General features: G+C 46.4%; 1 long non-coding RNA gene across 3 annotated transcripts in view; it reads left to right on the top strand.

The window, feature by feature from the left end:
• The first annotated feature begins 3,435 nt into the window (after positions 1–3,435).
• Positions 3,436–8,318, top strand: part of LOC114686557 — a 32,667-nt gene continuing 27,784 nt past the window's right edge. Inside the window, exons 1-2 of one of the 3 annotated variants that reach the window (XR_005091859.1) lie at positions 3,436–4,417; positions 5,427–5,566. This is a non-coding gene — a long non-coding RNA (uncharacterized LOC114686557). The remainder of the gene's footprint in view (positions 4,418–5,426; positions 5,567–8,318) is intronic. The other 2 variants (XR_003733588.2, XR_003733586.2) reach the window with 2 other exon arrangements.

Genomic DNA, 8,318 nt, shown 5'->3' with positions numbered 1-8,318 from the left:
GAGAAAATAAATAAGAGGAGAAATCTAGGCTAAAAACGAAGAAGAAAGAATGAGGGTCACACCCAGGTCAAGAATCCAGGCAGCAGCCAGCCAACTGGATATGAGAAGCAGTGAAAGTAAGATATACAGAAGGAAGAAAGGTAAAAAGCCCCACAGCAAAAGGTAGATGAAGAGAAACAGGTTACATTAAGTTAAAAGAGGTAGCTAGAAATGACCCTGAGCTGGCTGAGCATTCATAACTAATATTAGGTCTCTGTCATGACTTGGGAGCTAGTTGGTGACCTAAAAGAAAAGGCCTGGTACAGAGGGGATGCTGAGACTCAGAGATGCATGGGGACTAAGGGACAAAGGTGTCCCTGAAAGGGAAAGGAAGCAAAGCAACAATGTAGAAGAATGACTTGATAAGATGTGGGAAAGAGCTCAATAGCAATACTGACCATGGCAGAGAACACCTAGCAAAGATGACAGTGGAAGGTATGATCAGTCAAGAGGAAAGTTTAGCAAACTGTGGTCAGATTTGCAAATAGCTTATCATTTCTGCTTCACTGTCCTACACAACAATTAGCATATAATTCATTAGATTATTAAATTTAAGTTGGATTGACCTTGGGATTTGGATTATTTTTTAAGTTTTATCTCCATGTTTATCATTGGTATGTATGTGTGAATGGGGACATGTATATGTCACAGGTGCATGAGTTTCACAATGCACCTCCAGTGGCCAGAGGACAACTTTCAGGAGTTGATTCTCATCTTTCCCAGGTAATTAAGCTCCGATCATGAGTCCTGATGGCCAGCGCTTTTGCCCACTGAGCCGCCGTCACACTGGCCCCACATTGGTTTACTCCCTTGCAATAGTGACTTCCTTACTATCCCAGTGCTTCACTGCAGAGTCTGCTGAACTCACAGCAGTCATCTGCTCACGACTTCCAAGTGGGAAAGCCCACTCGTGATGTCTGGATCAGAGGACATCTACCCGCACATGATTCATACCTTCTAACGCAAAAGCTTTTCATTTTATTGATGTATTTGGAGTGTGTGTGTAGGATGTGTGTCTGTGTGTGTGTGCAGGTGTGTGTGCAGGTGTGTAGAGACCAGAAGGAGACCTCTAGTGCTCTACTCTATCATACTCTGCCTTATTCCATTGTGACAAGGTCTCTCACTGAACATGGAGCTGACTAATGGCCATTGAGACCCAGAATCCTCCTGTATCTGTTCTCCCACAGTGCTGGAGTTACAGACATGTTACCATACCCAGCTTATAATGTAGGCTCTGGGGATTTGAACTTAGGTCCTCCCACTTGCACAGCATGAGCTCTTTACCCACTGAGACATCTCCCTAACTCCCAAAGAGGTTCAAAGTTTTTTTTTTTTTTGTTTTTTTTTTTTTTGTGGTACTAAGGATCAAACCCAGGGTCTTGAATGTGATGGGCAAAGGCACCCTACTACTAAGTTATATCCCTAGTCCTCAGAAGCTTTTAAAAACACTTTAGCGGGCAGTGATGGCGCACGCCTTTAATCCCAGCACTCGGGAGGCAGAGGCAGGCAGATCTCTGTGAGTTCAAGGCCAGCCTGGTCTACAGAGTGAGTTCCAGGAAAGGCACAAAGCTACACAGAAACCCTGTCTCAAAAAACCAAAACCAAACAAATAACACTTTAGTGTTGTAGTGAACAAATAGTACTGATCCAGGAACTTAACCAAGTTCCTAAACAGACCTGTGTTCACATTAGAAAGCCAGCAAGCTGGGACTGAGAGCTTCTTCCATTTGTAGTCATTCGCTTTATTTGATCCCAGAACCCACAGGAAGTCATAGTGTGTGGGCAGGACTTCCTTTTCCTATCTTCCCTACTCCTTCCCCAAAGGTCTCATCAGCAGAAACATTGAAAGTTTCGAGAAATGAAGTAACAGCTACAGTGATTTAAGCATTAACTGCGGAGCAGGAACTGTGCTAAAGGTGATTTTCACCCATCTCATTTGTACCTCGGAGGGAGGTCGTCGTCTTCTCTGTGCTCTAGAAAAGGAGAAATGAAGGCTCTTACCTCACGCAGCCTGGGAGAGAGACAGAATCTGGGCCCTGACTGCAATCTCCCCATTTCCAGTGCCTTGCTCTCACGGGCTCCCCAGTGGACTCTTAGACCAGTTAGCAACAGACAACTCAAGCAGAGTCCATCATCTGCCATCCGGGAGCACTACTCTGGGAAGCCAGTTCCCTTTCCTCCTTCCTCACCTTGTGTTTGTTCCCTCTGGAACCTGTGACCATTGAGTGGGACCTTTCCTAACCACATCTTCAGTTTAGGAATGAAGTAACGCTCCTCTCCTCTGGTGTGCCCAGCTCAGCTTAGTCTCTTGAGAGTCAATTACATAAAACACAGGGCACATTCATAAACTACGGATGCTGATGAGGCTCCCAGGGGAGTGCACCAAAATCTTTTAAATCTATAATTGACCTGAAAATTGATAGTGCAGCTAAATCAGAACAGTGTAGAGTTCTGGAGGACCCCTCGGCTCCTCTGGACCCTTTCACACTCCTCAAGTCTATGAAATGACAGTAATGTAGAAGGAAATGAGAGCGTTTTTGTGATTTTTATTCAACCTGTTCCTTTTCTGACATTTTCACCCAAGCACATAGCTCATTGTGATGACTGTCACCCTACCTTCTATTATCTATCTCCCTTCTGTCCCTATTCTTCCTGACAAATCCCTCTCTCACATTCACGTCTTTTTGAGCTGTTTTGTGACCCAGTGGGTTTAACCAGGGCCATCTGTGCAAACATGGATTTGGAGCTCTCTGTGAGAGCCCAGTGGATTCAGATTGATGGTATTTAATGAACACTTACCAAACACTTGAAGCACTTCGCATGCACTGTCGCATTTAAACTTCCCAGCTGCTCTAGGCAGCTAATATAATATGAGGCTCAAGCAACTGAGGCAAGGGCAAGGAGCTAGAGATACAGATCTGCTGGGAAAGTGCTTGCCTTGCAAGCATCAAGGCCTGAGTGCAATTCCCTAATGTCACATGGAAAGAAAAACAAACAAACAGGGATGATGCATACCTGTAAGGCCTGAGTGGGGAGGCGGAGGCAAGTGAGTCCCTGTGGCTAACGTGCTGGCAAACCTACTTATTTGGTAAGGGCCAGGTCACTGAAAGAGCCCATATCAAAAAAGCAGGCAGCTCCTAAGGAACGATGACATCCAGGCTGTCCTCTGGCCCCCAAGTGCACTTGCATACACATGCACACACACACACACACACACACACACACACACACACACACACACACAGAGAGAGAGAGAGAGAGAGAGAGAGAGAGAGAGAGAGAGAGAGAGAAGTAAAGTGCCCTTTTGTTTTATTTTTAGAGACAGAATTTCTCTGTGTAAGGTGGCTATCCTGGAACTCACTCTGTAGACCAGGCTGGCCTCAAACTCACTGAGATCCGCATGCCTCTGTCTCCCAAGTGCTGGGATTAAAGCATGTGCCACCACTGCCTGGCTAGTTAAGTGCCTTTTCATCCTCCCAGACATAATAAGTGACAGCGATAGGAACAGTGCAGGCATTTTGTGCCCCGAGCCGGTGTGATGACCAGGCACACTGTGGGGCTTTACTCACTAGGAGAGTTGGGAAGACCTGAGTCGGTGGTGGCTCTGCTGGGTAGTCACCCCTCATCATGCACAGCTGGGTATCCCTTAAGCAAGCCGTGTATAGTAGGCTGGATGGGAGCTCCATAAAGACTGAGTGAGGTCGAAGACCCCACATCATGAAGGAAGGAGGGTCATGGCACCCCAGGAGGTTGCAAAGAATGAGTAGACAGATAAGATGCCTTTGTTCACCCGCACACAGGCTGCTGGGCAGGCAGATGCTGACAGGCACCCAGGCACACACAAACCAGCATGAATGGGCTGCACACGGGTGGGCACAGGCACACGTGCAGACTGGCACCCAGGCAGAGATGAGCACACACAGCCCTACATAGACTAGCAAAGGCAAACAGTGAAGTGAAGGCATACCCTTCTGCCCTCAAAGCCACGTTTATACAGAATCACACAAAAGGAGCACTTTCCCAGCAATGGATAAATAACAGGTTGCATCACTGCTTACTTTTGGGTCCCCCGGACACACGATGGCAGTCATTTTGCACTGACAGTGCCAGGGTGTCTCGTGTCTGCCATCTTGGCCCGCTCCAGACATTCATATCAATGCCATGTTGTCTAAACATGAACTGGCTTGAACATCCCTCTGTTCCATCTAGATGCCGAAGAGAGTGAGGCTCTCTACAAGGCCTTCTGTGCCTTCAGGAGAGGACGTGGTCAGCGCACAGGAAGGGTCCGTGGGATCGTTCCAAGGGCTGATGAGGCTCCTTTCACTAGAGAGTAAGCCTCCTCCATGAAGCCTCTCCTGCTCCCCTCAAAGGATTGAAGGTGAGTTACATAACATCTGAATAAACAGGGCTTATACAAATCCCCACCTGCAGACTACTTGCGGCAATGAAATGAGACGTCTGAAGTACTTTGCTCTGTCTGGCACCTCCCCCTGGGCATGTCCTCCTGTAACTATTATCATTCTAACTGTGCCATATCCTTTGCCTCAAAAAAAAAAAAAGCGCCAAAAGCCCTGGGAGAGCGGCTCTCAGCTGACATCTCTAGCAAGTAGGAGGGAAGAAGCTTAGGTAGAAGTTCCTTTGCCTCCCCAGACGGCTGCCGGTTCACCAGCATCCCCAATGAGACACAGAACAGCCCCCAGCCCTCCTCCCCTTTCTGCTTTGGTAGACTCAGAAGTGAAGGCTAAGACGTTGAGAAATGGCAGGAAGCAGTTGGTCGAAGGGGCGAGGACTGCCAACCCAAGCAGGCCCTGCGTGATTAGCTGCAGGGCAGAACTTACTGTGAGATGGTCTCTAACTGGGATGGGAGGTGGGGGCTAGGACAAAAAAACTAAAAAATAAAAAGCCAAACGAACAAGACAGAGGAGTTAGAACAGATGACTTTCGAAGGTTCTCATCCAGAACTGTAATGCGCCGCACTGTGGGGCTGCAACGGTGTCTTACAAACTAAAAAGCAATTACTTCGGAGCCTAGCTCCAGAGGCAGAGCTCGGTCTTTCCCAGCCTGCAGCTAGAGAAGCACTGCTGTCTTTGCCAGCGCCATGTTATTCTTTGGTTGGCTTTTTAGAAAATAGATCCAGGAGAATGACCCTAGGCTTGACATTTGGTTTCACCCTCCCCTGGTGTCCAGAAGCTGCAGGGGCTTCAGGCAGACACGGCAGAGATTATATGTAAATCAATAACAAGTTTTCTCTTGTGCTCAGACCATGAACACTGACTAGCTTGTTTTCATGACATCCCAATAAGATAAGCGAGTTTTATGTCCCTGTTCCAATTTAATTATGCATCAGTGTTTTAATTAGCCTAAATGAGTTTCCTTTTTCTCTGTAGAATGAACTTTTGCCAGATCCCTACATTGTCATCACACTGTCTTGTCACAGCTGAGCACAGACAACAGAGACAGCTAAGAGCTGTAGAGGGAGACAGACAAAATGGAGACCCGGGCAAGGAGAGCAGGCATGGTCGGAAGGGTAGGTGAGGGGACCCAACGCGGGTGGCGGTGTGGGGGAACAGTTGGTGGGTACAATATAAAAAGGCAGTAGACATATACGAAACGTGGGCACCTGGCTAACAGTTATGGTAGCTGAGGACGCACTGCACTCAACAGACACACTGGATTATCCCAAAGGGAATATATGCATCCCCCTCCCCATCTCCATCGGAAGACTGTTCTCTCTACCTGTTGAGTAGAGAGGCTTGTCCACGTGACTTTCTTTGTACAATGAAATGTTAAGTGCATTAGTTTGCTTTGTGTTGCTTTAATAGAATACCTGAAACTGGTCAGCAGCATTGATCTTTTCCAGAGATCATTCATAACCCAATCATGTAGTCAATCCCACGTCTTAAATGTACCATCATCTCTCATTACCATAATATTAGAGATCAAACTTACAGCACGTGGACAATATCTGGTTTTGTTTCTCCATTTTTGAATGTATTGGCTTAAAAAAAAGTTACACAATATATTTGATCATATTTCCCCACGTCCTTCCCCTGATCCTTCCCATCTCCTACCCACCAACATCATGTTCTTTCTCTCTCTCAAAAAAAAATGAAAAAGAAAAAGACAAAAACACCAAAACAAAAAGCGCACATAGAACATGGAGTCTATTTGATGTCGTCATCTACTCTTAAGCATGAGACCTGCCCTGGAGTGTGGTTGGAGTACCTGATGTCACTCCATTGGAGAAAACTGATTTTCCATCCCACAGTCCCACAGCAGATATCAATTGCAATAGTTTCTTGCTTAGGGGAGGGATTTTGCATCCATTTCCCCTTCTTGTGCTGGGATTCATCCACCACCTCTTTCTCTTACAATCTGCCTCCTCGTCCACCTAGACCCCTGAGCCCTGAGGGACTAAGTGCTGGCTGCATGACCAATACCTGAAGCATGACAACTGTGAGAAGCAGCGTCATCTGGTGTATTAGGCTAGGCCTTTGAGGCTTCCAGCAGCACCTCGGGAAGAGCTGGCCCTCATAGCTGTAGTTCAAACCGGATGGAAAAGCAGGCAGTACCGCCCTAGATCACATCTACTGCTCAGAGCAAGGCTGAATGAGATTCCACCTAGACCGTTCTTTCTAGCTTCAAGGTTGCACTCAAGTGGCTTCCTTCGCCACATCCTTCACAATGCCCATGCTTTTCTAGTCTCCAAGTCTAAACCTACATGTCGCTTCCTCAGCGTGCCCTAGCCTTACTCTCCTCCCGTCAAATTTATGCCTGCCCTTCTGTTCATTTTTTTCCTAAATGCACCCAGCTCTTTCATCACAATGTGATTATATGTCTCATGTTTGTCTCTCCCATCATGCCTGAGATCAGTGGGTAGAATGTCAGCTTCACTTAGTTCTAACATAGTCCTTAGTGTACAGCAGGCATTTAACAAACACTTGCGGAATGAAAAATAACAAGCACTCTCCTGGGGTATGAACTTGTGAGGACCACCCTGATGGCCGGGGCTCTTCACAGGAGGAGGTGTGCATCTACAGTAGTAAACTTCCAGCTACTACCCAGTGTCTATGGTTAGGATTGACTTGAGAGACAGGCGTAGAATCTATAAAGCAAATTAGGCCAAAGTTTAGCATCTAAAAAGAACAATTCACTTGCAAAGTGTCTGTGCATTAAGAGCTTGGTTGGTCATTTCTGACTTGGATACCTGTTATGAGGCTGGAGACAGGGGGTGACTGGAGAAGCTGGGCCGAGCAGCCAGGTGTGTCTCGGTACCTGTATCGTCTCTGGGCCACTGCATGTGGGATTGCTGCACAAATCTGGGTATATCAAGTGATGGAAATGTACCTCAGTATCTTGATTCATCACAAGAGAAGGCTCAGACTCACCTGGGTTTCTCACAGGCTTGACTCAGGTCTTTGTTGTCCTGTGTCCTCTTCTCCCATCCACAGCTGCAACCATGAAGGAGTCTCAAGTGTGCCCTCCCTTGCTCTTTTATCTCTTGACTTTCTATAGACCCGCAGTCAGTCTACACACAGCTTCATTCAGGAAATGGGAGTGGCTAAAATCTCCAGGGATAATTCTAAATCTAAGATAAATGGGAGCCACTGAACAAATGCCCTATGGATAGACTACTCTGGAAACCATCATGGAAGACTCAATGGTACCCAGAGAGTCTAAAGCCCTGTTAGTCCAAAGTGGAGACCCCATAATTTACATTGACTAGCTTCTCCCTTCTTTCTCCATGTTCCTTCATACCTGCTCCAAACTACCTTACAAATAATGGCATCCCTCTGTACATCCTTGAATTTCTTGAATGCTGCTTTTGGAGAAACTTAAACTAAGAGATTAATGCATTGGTGAGATAACAAAATTCTGAACATGGCTTAGTCATGCAGAAATTATCACTAGGTGTTAAGTACAGAAGACAGGATTAACCATGATACAAATAAATCATGCCTAGCTAAATGCCCAACCACCATAAATGCCTACTCAGTTACCATACTTTGTTCATGCTAAGACACACCTTGTCTTTATGTTTTAACTTTTCTGGAAACAAGAAAAAGTGCCACCAAATAGAATTAGATCCCTAATTTAATGAACACTGGTGGACTTGTACTCTCGTTTGTCCTGGGGCCTCATAAAGAGGAGTAGACATTGTGTCTTCTGGGGGAAGGGATTCCCACAACACGCATCATGAACCTGAATATGACCCCAGCCATGAAAGAAGAGACTGGGAGAACCAGGTTTTCTGGACAGGTGCTGGGACAGCGAGTTCA

Source organism: Peromyscus leucopus, chromosome 6 (genome assembly GCF_004664715.2).
Source record: "Peromyscus leucopus breed LL Stock chromosome 6, UCI_PerLeu_2.1, whole genome shotgun sequence".
NCBI classification, from domain to species: domain Eukaryota; kingdom Metazoa; phylum Chordata; class Mammalia; order Rodentia; family Cricetidae; genus Peromyscus; species Peromyscus leucopus.
The sequence above is the reverse complement of the archived record's forward strand: the minus strand, read 5'-3'. Positions and strand labels throughout refer to the sequence as shown.